The sequence below is a fragment of the Macrobrachium nipponense genome, chromosome 18 (genome assembly GCF_015104395.2).
Source record: "Macrobrachium nipponense isolate FS-2020 chromosome 18, ASM1510439v2, whole genome shotgun sequence".
In the NCBI taxonomy this organism is placed as follows: Eukaryota; Metazoa; Arthropoda; class Malacostraca; order Decapoda; family Palaemonidae; genus Macrobrachium; species Macrobrachium nipponense.
In genome coordinates this window covers 5402680-5416700 of record NC_087211.1, presented here as the reverse complement: position 1 = coordinate 5416700, position 14021 = coordinate 5402680, and positions in this window count along the sequence as shown.

Sequence of the window (14021 nt, the reverse complement as noted above, 5' to 3'; positions counted from 1 at the left end):
CATGGCAACACCAGTTAGGTTGGATACACTAGGTTCCGTTTCTCCAATGGTACACACACATACACAAACATACATACATACATACATACGTATATGTATAATATGTGTGTGTGTGTGTGTATGTAATTTTCAGTTATTTTTGTGCTGCTTTTGCGCCGTTTTAAAACGAAAAAATATATCAATGGCTTAACATACCAATAATAATTTTTCCCATAATTTAACATATATGATATTATTGGAAAAGCGTTTTATGCACTTTACTGCTGATTAGCTACGCAATATATAATTCAGTAGGAAATGTCTTTGAATAAAAATATATGTTGGTAAATGAATATGGAGATATAAGTGAAAAATGAAGAACCCAAATGAATGAAGAAATGAATGAAATCAGGTGACGAATGAGTAAGAATTGAGGAGTGAGAATGCTTTCAGCTCGAATCTCAAAGGCCGCACAAATTCATGTTGACAGTCAATGAAAGAGGTTTATTTTGCATCAGAGATCTTGCAGGACGCTTCCTTGGGAGAAATCCTCACAGCTGCACAAAGAAATAACCGTCAGAGAGGTTGGACAGCAGGACAGAAGAAAGGAAGCGGGAGTGGATGTAGAGCATAAGGCTAAAATAGTGGAGGTAGCAGTTAGTGGCCGAAGGGACGCTGTAAACACTTCTCAGCAATGCCTACAGTTCACCAGTCGAGGCGCACTGATGACACCATCATCCTAGAGGGAAAAGTTAAACTCAGACCAGTTTACTGAGCGGACAGAAATCTTTTGCGAAACAAATAATCACAGAAACGTCAAGTTGGGATATAGTTTTTTGACCCTTAACAAAAATACGAGAAATTTGACAGAAACGAAATGGAAAAGGAAAAACGAGAGAGAGCCTGAAATTCAGGCCAGAGGAGCCAATGGGCGCCATGAATTTGCAAAAGGAGAGAAATGCCGACGGAAGCTCGTCATCTCCCATGAAATATGGGAAATGATTCGGAGAAATGAGTGATACCCTCGATGACGTCCTATGCCCTCCGCCAAATGATTTGATATCCAAAAATAAAAACCCGAAAAATTTTTGACGAACGTGAAGGGAATAATATTTTTGAAGAGTTATTGCAATGACCACACATACGTAAATGTACTGCAGTTATACCTGTTTTCTTCATTGGCACAGGCATTGTATAGGTCTATATAGATAATGTTTACATATATAATATATATGTATGTATGGATGAATATATTTATGTCTATGGGTGGGTGTGTGATGAATTATGAAGAATTACCTAATATATGAGAGATGCTCCTTCATTTACTGTTGATGTAGAGGCTTTATTAACAAAATAAAATAAAGCAAAATAAAATAAAAATAAATAAACATAAGTATTTCTGCGTCAGGTGTATTTACAGACTAAGAGAAGTGGAGACTAAAAGGAGACACTGTATTTATTGTGTATTGCATATTTGTATTGGAAAAGTAAGAGAGAGAGAGAGAGAGAGAGAGAGAGAGAGAGAGAGAGAGAGAGAGAGAGAGAGAGAGAGTGCTTTCATATCTCTCTCTCTTCTCTCTCTCTCTCTCTCTCTCTGGGAGATTTGCATTTTATCCGACAGATCAAAATCCCACTTCAAGAAGCTTTTAGGATCGAACGCATTTATTAAGGAATTTTCGAAATGGCCTTGAATGCGGAAGGGATTGCATGAGGACGGGTTTTATTCTGCACCAAATATTTCATAAAGAAACTTTATACTTCTCCCCTTTGCCAGACATTTACCTGTTGTTTTTAACTGACGAACGTGATTTATGCAGATTTTTATATTGTGCAGGCTACGGAATGTCAGATGTGGAGCATCACACTGATTTGATCACTTTTTTAACAGTTAAACAAATCAGCAACATCAGCAAACCTTTGATTCTTAAAAGTGCATCACCCCTAGTTAACTATAGGCACATACTATAATATATATATATATATTATATATATATATATATATATATATATATATATATATATATATATATATATATATATATATAATCGTTGTCACAAAAGACATTATATATTTCACACCACGGGTTACCTATGATAAATATTTTAATACCAACTTATCAACGATTCTCCTAAACGATATTTCATGGAAGTAAATAACATCTAATTGCAAGAACTGTCCCCAAGAAATGGATAAAACTGATATAAAAAAAGCAATCACTCCCATTCTCTCCACACTCGGTCAAACTCGGTCAATGTTCTTTAAAACTCCATTCATCAACAAATAAAACTTTGAAGAGCATAGCATCTCTTAAAGCATGTGGTAATTGAAAAAAATAAAAAGAAGAGATATCGACAAGTAACTCGAGCAAAAATAAAGCACGTAAATGAACAGAAATATACTGGCCTTGAAGACAAAAGAAATCCCTTAGACCAAGAGGTAACTAGAAAATAGATATATCAATAATAAACTGAACCAAATAACGCACCTAACTGGAAAGAAATCTAATGACCTTGAATAGAACAGCATCTCCTGACCAAGAGGCAACTGAAATGAGGAGATATCAACAAGCAACTGGAGCCAAAACAATGCAAGTTTCTCGACATAAATATAATGATAAACGTCACCAAGTAACATATGTCCTGGGCACTCATACACAAGGTAGCTGAAAAGATAACAACAGGTAACTTAAACGATAATAATGCGAGTTTCTCGACAGAAATATAATGGTAAACTAAGACCACCATTCCATTTCCTGGGCAAAGATACAGGACAGTCAACGCAGAACTCTCTCATGATGCATTGGAACACTTGTGTTCAGTTCCCTCAGAAAGCGTCAGACTAATTGGCGGGTGGGGGTTGGGGGGGGGGGGAGGTGGTGATATTCGAAACCATCGAGACTTGTGGATGACTGACATCCAGATGGAAAGTGAAGGAGACAACAAAGGTATAATAATGATACTGGTAATTATAAAAATAATGATAATGACTTTGGTGATGATTATTATTATACGAAACTATGAGGATGAATAAGATTGAGATCAAATATAAAACGAGAAATGGCAACGCGTAAAACAAACTGAAAGAAAAAAAAAATGAACAGAAAATATGAAAAGAAGGAACCTTAATTTCCTTACTCCCCCATCCTCATTGACGCCCCCCTAACTCATTCTCATAACGCCCCCAAAGTCATACGGATATGAAAATGTCAGTACGATAATCTACGTATATTTTCTTCCTTGTGGGGGAACGAATTTGCATAACCACACTCTTGCGTAGCAACGAAAAGTAAATAAGCGAAAGAAAAGAAGAGAGGAGAGAGAGAGAGAGAGAGAGAGAGAAGGGGGGGGGGTGTTATCGCTTTCAGTGGAGCCCTTTAGCCTTTATGCAAATATTATCCGCTCTAACCATAAACAGTCGTTAGCGGAGGAAGACTGGTGGCCTGTGCAAGGCCGAGATCCCTTGCCAATGGAATCTTTTTCCCCTCCAGTGGAGGAACGCTGGTTTTCAACACATCGTAGCCACGACCTCTTTATGGCACAATTTCCGATTTTTTATGTTACTGTTTTTATTGTTATTTTTCCTTGAACTCAGGGGGAGGGGAAACTCGCCCCATCAAAGTGTTGTAGTTCCGTGTTGTGGTTGTCATTCCAGAGCGATTTGCAATGAATGTCTTGGATGGGTCTCATCATTTAATAAAATATTGTTATGCTGATGTTATGCCTTCCAGCTCTCTTTGTTCAGATGAAGGAAATTAATGAACAAACATCATCACATTATAAATCATATACGAATTTCTCCCTCTCTCTCTCTCTTTAAAATGTTAAGAAAAAAGGTCTCTAGAAATGTCCGTATCTAGTTTTTACTTTGAAAAGGAAAGATGCAAAAGATAAATTAAAGTTTCTATTCAAAATCAGCAACTGATTTTGTCCCAATTTCAGTCGAAATGCCAAAAACCCACTAATGAATAAAACTAAACATCATTACCGTCGGTTTTCAAAATTTGGTGAATAAAAATAAAGTAATTCTCTTTGAACCCTCGATTTTTTCCTTTAAAAAGAATAGATACAAAATATAAACAAAAACTACTATAAGAAAATTATCTGTTTATAGCTGAAATTGTTTCCTGTTAAAAAAAAGAAAAAAAAATCATAAAAAAAAGTTGCTGCGGCTGAATATTGTCCTTAAAAAATACAAAATATAATGAAATTTTTCTAAAAGGAAATGAACCGCCTACAGCCGAGGAGAGCTAAGAAAGCCGTCGACATCAACGTTTAATTCTCATAAAAATATTTCAGGAACCCTGTGGATATTGGCACCGGGCCCTGATGACTCTTCTCCTAATATTAGCCTCTTGTCTGGCACTATTAGAGAGAGAGAGATATTGGCGATCTTTTCAAAGGGTGATCATGTTCTCTCTCTCTCTCTCTCTCTCTCTCTCTCTCTCTCTCTCTCTCTCTCTCTCTCTCTCTCAGAGCTAACCGTTGCGGTAACTATCCGAATCACCTCCACTTGTACCCCAACTGTCATTGGTCATTGCAAACTTGCAAAGTCCAATTGGCCGACTGATGTCAATTGAGGCTCAAGATCATTTTGGTGTTCCTTCCTTCATTGACCTTCAGGGCTTCCATTGGACTCAGGGGCGTCGCTCTTTCTGTTCACAGTAAGTAGCATTATTTTCCAGTCTTGTAATGCACTGTCAAAAAAAGCAGCATATAAGGCACCTATTCCAGTTGACAACTGGAACTGGAATATGGAATTTAGGCCAAATGCCAATCGCTGGGACCTATGAGGTCATTCAACGCTAAAAGGGAAACTGAGAGTAGAAGGTTTGAAAGGTGTAACAGGGGGAAAACCTCTCAGATGCGTTATGAAACAATTGTTAGGGAGGGTGGGAAGTCAGATGGAAGAAAGAGAATGTGAACGGAGGTACAGTAAAAGGAATGCAAGGGGTTGCAGATAGGGGCCGAAGGCACGATGCAAAAAGCCTTAAGTAATGCCTACAGTGCACCACGTGAGGCCCAACGACGGCACTATCACTATACGGTGGGCATTGATTGATATATGAACTAACGTATGGAGATGAAATAAATCACTGACATTTTTATCTATTTACTAAATTAATTTGTTAATTTATTTTTCTCCTTTAATGAGTATTTCTTCTACCTGTATTTCCCATTACCTTCTCTTGCTCATTTCTTATGAACGCCATATTCTGTGGAAGTTTGAAATTCATGTCAGTGGCCCCTTTGGTGGGCCTGTTCCGTATGAATAGGGTTCATGTTATGAATAATAATAAATAATAATAAAATAATAATAAATAATAATAATAAATAATAATAATAATAATAATAATAATAATAATAATAATAATAATAATAATAATAATAATAATAATAATAATAATAGTAATAATAAATACTTCAGTACTGTTACAGTTACATTCATATCAAGCCTGAAACTAACCGCTGGAAATAAAAGCAACTCACTTCGATTCGAATTATCTCTTATTCCATTCACCGGAAACTATCTTTGCCAATATCAGCCTTTCCAACTTGCAGTCAAAGACCTGTCCTTGCCCAGCACACCTGTGAATACAGCTGTAACTACAACAGGTGGTGTGTAAAATCACGAAGACATCGACATTTGTCTGCGTTTTCGAAACAAATATACGAGAAGTCGCGACTGAATCTGTTGTGGGAATTCCACCTTCGTGTTGTGCGTTGAGGTTCAATTTTCCTAAACACTAAAGACTCATAACGAAGGAATACGAGACACGGGAAAAACACCGAGCAACTTGTGTTACTAAGTTTATTTTTTAAGAACACAAAGTGTAAATGGTGGCCGCGGTTAGTTGCATGAAAATTGCGGGAAAATATATGAGTATGTTGCACTGGGCCTTTTGACAACGTTACTTTCTCTTATACAATATCCAACTTAGAATGTTATTCTTTTCGTTTTTTGCTTTGCCTCTACATATATATCTGTTACTTCCGTGGTTTCAGTGTTGGCTATCTGATTTCAGCTTCTATAAGCATTCATTCTGGTCCCGCAAAAAACCGCGCGTTCCCTAATCGAAAAGGGGCCGCTTCGTGAATTACATAAAAAACTGGTTTTCATGGATTCGCAAAACATGATTTTTTCGCAAAAGCAATTTGTCTGTGCCTGATTTCCATACAGATGGTAGTAAACACACACATGTATAAGTATACACTCATACATACATACATATATATATGTGTGTAAAATTAGAACAAGAGCACGTGTTTCACGTAACTAAATTCCTGGCTCACATCGGGATCGAACCTTGGTCTCTCAAAAGAAAGTCCAGGGCGCTACCAGCTGTTCCACACAAGTGATAAAAGAGCAATTTTTAAAAAAAATATCTAAAAATGGTGACGTGTATTTTATAAACAGCAATGCACATCAGTATACATGCCACGGAGCATGTATAATAATAATAATAATAATAATAATAATAATAATAATAATAATAATAATAATAATAATAATAATAATAATAATAATAACAATAAAAATGATAATAATAATAAAGCTGGAATCAAGAATATTGATGACGATGATGGTGACTCATGCAAACAATTTCCAAAAAAGAATATCGTCACACACTTAATAAACTAAAACAGACATGGAGAATGCAGGTAATAATAAAAACAAATTAGCAAATTATGATTAATGTCAAAGTGATTAATGAAGAACACATTTTAAAAAATTCAAGAAAATCAATGCTGTCGCAACTACTTCATATAAAGATAATAAACATGAAATATGGTACTAACAATCATAACAAATATATGTGAATAATGATTCCGATGATGAAGAGAATGATGGTTGACACAAACAAATACTCATCAATGAGTGAAAAGGCATGATATAGATAGATAATGGCCGTGCAATAAACTGTTGTGTAGAGAAGATAGTTGTGCATTCTAGTCAGTTGCATTGATTCATAGACGGACAGGGGTCACTTACAAGGAGTGAGGGGCCGGGGGGGAGGCTGGTAATGTTGAGAAGACTGTGACTCCACAATCTGCACTTGTAGAACGCCAAACTAACAGAAGAAAGACGAGGACATGGCGTGGTCTGCAGTAAGTCCGAGGCTACGCTGACGGCCTATTTGTCTTCACAAAGCTTGGCCTTCTTCCAGGCATTGGAAGCTTCTAGTACGTGTCTATTATTGGCTTTCTGTTCCTATGCAAGGTGGAGGACAGCTGTTCCAGTCCGCCTGCCATCAACAAGAGCTTTCGTGAGCCGCTCACAGGTGCTGCAGGCTGCTGGTCTCCTTCTTCACAGGGCGACAACCGATGGGAGAGATATTGTCAAATTTCTAAATGTAACTGATTTAATGTGACCTAAAATATTGTAAGATTTTAGATACACCACCTGGCTAGATGGCATCCATCCAATCAAGTTATTTGCCACACAGTGGCCTGATGCTGAGGTGAAACTCCAAACACTGTCAGTCCGTTTAATGTTTACAGAGGCCACCGACCCCACAGCTTTTTTTATTATTTATTTTTTTTATGCTTCTTTTTTCCAAACCATCCAGGCAACATCAAACACTTCCACAGAATCTACCACTTCGTCTAAAATCATTATGTTGATGATACTATCGCTAGATATTAACAAACCCCACGATAATAACGATAAACTTCCTCAATACCGTGAGCTCAGGCGAATACTGGACTTTCCAAGCGCTGATTAGCTCGCGTGATACCATAACAAAGGCACTGATTGGTTGGTTGGCCGCTCAGCCAATAAACTTGAGTCTCGTTGATAGGATCCCTTATAACGGCGCCCCAGGAACGTGTCGTACAGATTGGATGGGCGTCTAACACTTCCTCGAAGACAGAAATGACTCTTCATATGTCTCCAGGAACAATGGGCGCCACTTCCCTGGGCGCCGTCAATTGTGTTCAAATGTCGGATGCTCGTAGGCAATTTGTTTATCATAAAATTAAATGATGTTGCTGTCAAATTCACATGAGTCTCTTTGTATTCTAAGAACTGAGTCAGCAATCAGCTGACAGAAGAATTTACAATCACATCTATTAACATGCTCCTGTCTAAAGTATATATAAAAGAAAATAAAGCCATCATTGTCACTTCTCTTCAACTTCCCGTGGAATCTCAGTTTTCCTGAAGAATTTTCAATTACCACAGGATGGGATTCTCTACGAAGTAGCCTTCAGCCGTCAGTGGCTGGGTTTAAACCCAGAAGGCAGAACCGTAATATGTAAATTTTCTAACGATTTAAAGCTTATATTCGTTTACAAGACAAGATTAAATTTCCATGGAAGCTCGACCCGTAATTTATGGCCACTTGCAAACAAACTTATTCATGCAGTTTTCGCAACCAACTAACATCTAAAGGTCTATAGATTAAATTCATCTTACTAACTTCCTTAAATACCCAGATTTTCTATTTTGATGTCTAAGGTATGATTATATCTTCAACATAACCATAGTTTGAATGTCGGCTGCATCCTATTGTGAAGTGAAGATATTGGTTTTAATTTTCTTTAGATAAAACTTAGTTCTTTTTAATGATAGCCGAAATAAGGTGAATATTTTTTTTAAATTAACTCTAATACAAAAAATCTGTTACCCATTTATTCTTGTTTGCAATTGTATACCATTTCCAGAGATATTCTAAGCACTTAGAAAAATCAGATAATCATTGTTTTACCTAAAGATTTTTTTTCTACGAGCAAATTGTATCAAGAAAAATACAGACACCAAGAAAACTAAACTGCGAAATAAAAAAACATAAAGTTGATGGTTATTCTAAATACTTTTCCTTTATATATCCAAAGCGTTTTTTATATATCGTCTTAAAACTTACGTTCAACAGAACCTGTCCTTTTTATTTTCCCTTCCAAAAATATCATAAGAATTTCAGAGACCCACTAAAACCTAATACTTTATTTATTTCCTTCTTTCTTTACCTCAACCGCCAAAAAATCTCCAGCCGCCTTTTCCCACGGGTTTTCGAAACCACTGCCAAAACGCTTCCTGGATCGTGGATTTCATTGTGCTTAGTCTAACGTTTTTTTTTCTTTTTTTTGATCTCTTTATTTAAAGTATACCAACACGCTTCGATTATATGTTAGAAAATCGAAGAATTTGTCAAGAAAATGGATACATAAAACGGACAATAATAAGAAAATAATTTGACCATGAACGAGAGACACATGAAATGGAATATCTTATCTAAATGGCCTTATCTTTGTTGTATGTTCTTAGACAGCCTCTTCCGATGACAGGATAACAATGATCTAATCAATAAATATGTCACTACTATTTTTTAAAAATACATTTATTAGTTAACTAATCTAACCACCTACTATTCCACTAGACAGCCTGTTCCGGTGGAAGGATAATACTTTTCTAATTAACTAATATTCCACTAATGTTTTTTAAAAGATAAATTGAAAGGATAACATTAGCCTTTATCAACTATCATTCCACTACTATATGTTCTAACGATGAATTGTGAGACCAAAGCTACGCATACTCATAAATTAATTACATTTTTCTCTCTCTTACTATTGGTGCGCAGTTTCTTAAGCGAGACAGAACTATGGCTTTCCCTAAGTCCTAACTCATTTTATTTAGTCGTCCTGCTGAAGGACGATGGTGCTTATACTATCATTGTTCCTGAGGTCTCTTCTAGGCCTTTTGAACCAAAGTCCCATTTTCAAGGACTCAAATTCCTTTTTGTCAGACCAGTCTATTTAGCTTTCTTTTTTTCTTCCTATATCTTCAGCTGAAAACCCTGAACCCTGATGGACTGAAGAAACAACAGACTATAACAAACCCAAGAGGGTTCTAAAGGGAGATCAGCCAGCAGAGAGAGAGAGAGAGAGAGAGAGAGAGAGAGAGAGGCACGTTATAGAGAAAGGTGATAAATAAGTAAATGTGAGGAAATGGAGAATAAAACCGATACACCTGAAATTCAGGAGACGCCAACAGAGAACAGGAATGAATCTGCTGATCGCTCAGTATCTGGAGGCCAGAGGACTCCACAACTACATTAGGCAAACTATTCCACTTAATGAATCAAACCTGTGGCGAATCAGAATAAAATTCAGCCAACACTGAAACTCCGACAGACAACAAGTCATGAGGAAGTAAATACAACAATAAATGTTTGAAGGACTGACCTCCAGGTTTGGGAAAAAAGCTAAGAAAACCACCAGCTTCTGTTCCACGACGGGTGTCTTGTTAACCTTTAACGAAAGGACCACAGTGATTGCCTGGAAATTTCGGGGACTTCAGTCAGCAGGGGCTTGCTTTACCTCAAGTCTTTTTCTGTCGGATTTTATTTCTATTTCCTCCTAAAATTGGACACTTTATATTTCCTCACATTTTAGTGGCCTTCATTTTCTCTTACTTCCGAGAAATGTGATAAACGGCAGTGGTTTTAAAGAGTTTATGAAAGGTTTTCCTTCTTTATTCTAATATTAAGAATGCATTGTTATTCTTTCATGAAATGTGATCAATACTAATGGATGATTTTTGACTGGTTTTGAACAGCTTATAAATTATTCTCATAATGTTTAAAATGCCATGTTTAGTGAAAGGACCTTAGTCCCTACTTAGCTAGCGAATGGAAACCAGGTTTGTTGACAACTTTACAGAAAATCTTTGAATACCTGAAGTTCTGATTCCAAACATCCTTTTCGAATCCAAATTTGGGACAATATTGGAATCTTTAAAAATTGGATTTATTTGTATTCTATCTAAAACGCAAAATGCAAATATTTCTAATGACATTAATCGAAAAATGTTAAAAATTGTTACCATTATTCAGAATAAATAGCTAGTGTGATTTTTATTTTTTTCTTTATTTGTTTTTAGAGATAAAAATTAAAAAATGTAATCTTTTTTATAATTTCCTTTTACAGAAAAGGAAAAAACCCACTGTGCTCTATTTATGGATCTCTGTTAAAGTAGCGTAAACAGACACAGTGTCAATGAATGACTGCGACCTCCTGTTGACTGAGCTTCGTAAATACTCCCGGGTCTCCAGTTTGCTCTCGAGATGAGGCCACAGCTTCTTGACCGGTTCAGTGCAAATATCTTTCTTTGTTTGGCAAGATCTTCGTTGCCTTAATGACTCCTTACTTAACAGCAGCGAGGAGGTGAATGAAATTAGTCTTTTCCTCGCTGCAATATGCATGTAAGTTTGTTTGTCAAGATGAAGAACTGTTGGTCCAACGAAATATCAAGAGTACATGTAGCCAAAGTCTCTCTCTCTCTCTCTCTCTCTCTCTCTCTCTCTCTCTCTCTCTCACACACACACACACACGATCCCAGAAAAAGAGACCAGGGATATTACAGATGTGAGTTAGAATGATTATATATAATTTAGTGCACCATCTCCAGTTTTACGTTTTGATATATTTTACGGAAATGAAACGGCAAAATTGTAGAGGAGTGTGTTTGAACAAAATTACTCTTTTTTGACTATCATTATTATCCAGAAGATGGACCTTATTCATTATGGAGCAAGACCATCAAGAGGGACAAGGACTTGAATTCAAGCTTCCAAAGAATGTGGTGTTCATTAGCAAGAAGGAAAATACACAAAGAAAAGATCTCCCTTATTAATGAACAAATAAAAACTAAACTGAATTGATACATAACAAAAGAATGCAAGTAAATTATTAAAATACATAGAATCGTATTAGGGTAGTAATGCATCGCATCTTCGCTTGAACTTTTGAAGAAGATCCAATTGCACGACATACTCTGAAGGGAGGCTGTTCAAAAGTCCAACGGCGTGGCGGAAAACGGCAAAACGCTTTCTGGGGCTGGAACTTTTCTGTCAGCCTAATCTGAAAGCGTCTCCCTACCTTCTTCTTCTTCTCTCTCTCTCTTAAAAGAGAGAGAGAGAGAGAGAGAGAGAGAGAGGAGAAAATCGTTAATGACTTTGATGACTATGGTATCATAGTTTATCTGTAAAATTCAAATACATACACCTATTTTGACTCTGTATTTTACCATGACCTCTATAGGCGCTCTACTAGCCTGCTTAAGTAGCGCGGAAAAAGCCGCTATTCGCAAAATAAAGAAGAATCTCTACAAGTGTAACGCTGCTGAAGTAGCCATTACTTTTAATAAAATAATAATAATAATAATAATAATAATAATAATAATAATAATAATAATAATAATAATAATCATAATAATAATAATAACACTCGACCCTTCCAGTATCATTTACTTATTTCTAGTGAGTTTTGTCGGGGATATCTCTATTTCAGATAAGGAAATGTCCTCCCATAATGCCCGTTATTTCAAAGTAATAAAACCTTTATTTAAACTGACTGCCTCCAGATAAATGACAACTATTATTGAAAATAACAACTTCCTATTTCAAATTTTTCTCAAGAATTATAAGTGCATTCATAACCTAATCTGCTTCCAAAAGAATTTCTTCTAATGCTCGTTTCTATGATCAAGCAACATTAGCAATAGTTACATTATCACTGGTTGTATTTTTAATCTGGCGACGATTTTTATAAATGAATACAGGTTTTTCGTTGTACTACACCATTATAATTGCATTAACAGACGCCATCTTAGAGAGATTTTAGTCAATTTGCTATGATTATTTTTCCGAATATATTGGATTTCTATCTTCTGATCTATTGGATAAATGAATAAATAGTACTTATAAAAGCGAGTTCATTTGTATAGTCTCCCATACGTGACGGAAAAAAAAAGTTCGTTTTACGACTGAACAAATTGTTGATGGTGTCATCCGTCGATCAAGGATTATTATATAGATGATACCTCTCTCTCTCTCTCTCTCTCTCTCTCTCTCTCTTCTCTCTCTCTCTGGTTGTCTATCTGTTACTTTCTATACCACTATTTGCTTGGAACTTTCATATTTGTTTTATAAATATTTTCTGCTTTCATTTCCACGTTATCCGAAATAGGTTCTCAGATTGAGAATTTATCCATATCTCTCTTGCGATACCCACAATTCCTTTGTTTATATCCTCTTCTTTCTTCTTCTCCTTCTTCTTCTTGAGTTATGTCTACTAGTCCTTCTCTCACTCTACGCATAATTCTTTTGTTTATTTCTTCTTCTTCGTCTTTTTGAGATCTGTCTACTAAACCTCTAAATCAGCTTAAAAATGTAGAGTCACAACCTCTCCATAGCTTTCCTCACGCTCCTTCTTCTTCTTCTTCTTCTTCTTCTTCTTCGCAACTCAGCCCACGAGTCATATGAATTCAGCATCCCGCCAAGGAACCCATCTATTGTGCTTGTCTCGTGACTTCGCTTGGCCAGGCACTTGCATCTTGATTCAGCGCCTCTCTGCTTCCATTGGCGGGAGGGACGTGCTCCTTCCATTCTTATGCTGGGCTCCACACGGCCTAGTCACTCACTTATTTATAGACGTCTGCGTATTTGTCACTGCAGAGTTCTTTGGTGACTGCTGATTTCGCTTCTTTATGGGATATCCGTGTTTGTGGTCAGTTTACGATATGTTTGGTTGTGGTCGTATGAGAGAGAGAGAGAGAGAGAGAGAGAGAGAGAGAGAGAGAGAGAGAGAGAGAGAGAGAGAGAGAGAGAGAGAGAGAATTTTATATCTACCCTGTTTTAACACGATTCAAAAATATTTTTTTAATAATTGTTTTTTTCTCAAGAGTACTTCAAAATATATTGGTTAGGAACGAGAAGCCTTCTTCGGCTAAATGGTAATGCGATCTCTACAAATCGACAGCAAATTACCCGTCTCTTTCCAACCCAATCTGTTTTCCCAGTCAATTCAGTCAGTCAGATTCAGACCATCGCGGAGGTTTTCTCTTCCACTCATCTAGCTTTTGTACTCTGGTCCAAATAATCTTGCTATTGCATCTCATTTCCCCTGTCACACTCAGTTGTCAACTGTATCCAACTTCTGCGTTTATATTTCTTAAAAGGTCTAAAAGTCACCTGACACAAGTAACACGATTGTACCCTAAGCTTGGCATTTCCAGTCATAGGACGAAGAGCAGTTCATTT